The 1,121-nt window shown below is 49.7% G+C and overlaps 6 non-coding genes across 6 annotated transcripts; all 6 read left to right on the top strand.

Moving 5' to 3' along the window:
- The first annotated feature begins 80 nt into the window (after nt 1–80).
- On the top strand, nt 81–162 carry Pmar_PMAR017022. Its single transcript has one exon. It is a non-coding gene; the product is annotated as a tRNA-Leu (tRNA).
- An 81-nt stretch (nt 163–243) lies between these two features.
- Nucleotides 244–325, top strand: Pmar_PMAR017021. Its single transcript has one exon. It is a non-coding gene; the product is annotated as a tRNA-Leu (tRNA).
- Nucleotides 326–406: 81 nt separating this feature from the next.
- Pmar_PMAR017020 lies at nt 407–488 on the top strand. The gene has a single exon. It is a non-coding gene; the product is annotated as a tRNA-Leu (tRNA).
- An 81-nt stretch (nt 489–569) lies between these two features.
- On the top strand, nt 570–651 carry Pmar_PMAR017019. Its single transcript has one exon. It is a non-coding gene; the product is annotated as a tRNA-Leu (tRNA).
- An 81-nt stretch (nt 652–732) lies between these two features.
- On the top strand, nt 733–814 carry Pmar_PMAR017018. Its single transcript has one exon. It is a non-coding gene; the product is annotated as a tRNA-Leu (tRNA).
- An 81-nt stretch (nt 815–895) lies between these two features.
- Nucleotides 896–977, top strand: Pmar_PMAR017017. Its single transcript has one exon. It is a non-coding gene; the product is annotated as a tRNA-Leu (tRNA).
- Nucleotides 978–1,121: the final 144 nt, after the last annotated feature.

The raw sequence follows: 1,121 nt of genomic DNA, 5'->3' as shown, positions 1-1,121 counted from the left end.
TCTATAGACAAGGGAACAATATATCAGTACGACCGACATCAATCAGAGTACGGATCACAAGATACTATCGCTTACTCATCGTCAGTTTGGCCGAGTGGTCTAAGGCGCCAGACTCAAGTTCTGGTGGAGAGATCCGCGTGGGTTCGAACCCCACAGCTGACAGTCTATAGACAAGGGAACAATATATCAGTACGACCGACATCAACCAGAGTACGGATCACAAGATACTAGCGCTTACTCATCGTCAGTTTGGCCGAGTGGTCTAAGGCGCCAGACTCAAGTTCTGGTGGAGAGATCCGCGTGGGTTCGAACCCCACAGCTGACAGTCTATAGACAAGGGAACAATATATCAGTACGACCGACATCAACCAGAGTACGGATCACAAGATACTATCGCTTACTCATCGTCAGTTTGGCCGAGTGGTCTAAGGCGCCAGACTCAAGTTCTGGTGGAGAGATCCGCGTGGGTTCGAACCCCACAGCTGACAGTCTATAGACAAGGGAACAATATATCAGTACGACCGACATCAATCAGAGTACGGATCACAAGATACTATCGCTTACTCATCGTCAGTTTGGCCGAGTGGTCTAAGGCGCCAGACTCAAGTTCTGGTGGAGAGATCCGCGTGGGTTCGAACCCCACAGCTGACAGTCTATAGACAAGGGAACAATATATCAGTACGACCGACATCAACCAGAGTACGGATCACAAGATACTATCGCTTACTCATCGTCAGTTTGGCCGAGTGGTCTAAGGCGCCAGACTCAAGTTCTGGTGTAGAGATCCGCGTGGGTTTGAACCCCACAGCTGACAGTCTATAGACAAGGGAACAATATATCAGTACGACCGACATCAACCAGAGTACGGATCACAAGATACTATCGCTTACTCATCGTCAGTTTGGCCGAGTGGTCTAAGGCGCCAGACTCAAGTTCTGGTGGAGAGATCCGCGTGGGTTCGAACCCCACAGCTGACAGTCTATAGACAAGGGAACAATATATCAGTACGACCGACATCAATCAGAGTACGGATCACAAGATACTATCGCTTACTCATCATCAGTTTGGCCGAGTGGTCTAAGGCGCCAGACTCAAGTTCTGGTGGAGAGATCCGCGTGGGT

The sequence above is a fragment of the Perkinsus marinus genome (assembly GCF_000006405.1).
Source record: "Perkinsus marinus ATCC 50983 genomic scaffold scf_1104296968898, whole genome shotgun sequence".
Lineage (NCBI taxonomy): Eukaryota > Perkinsozoa > Perkinsida > Perkinsidae > Perkinsus > Perkinsus marinus.
Note: the sequence above shows the minus strand (reverse complement) of the source record. Positions and strands in the feature narration are given on the sequence as shown.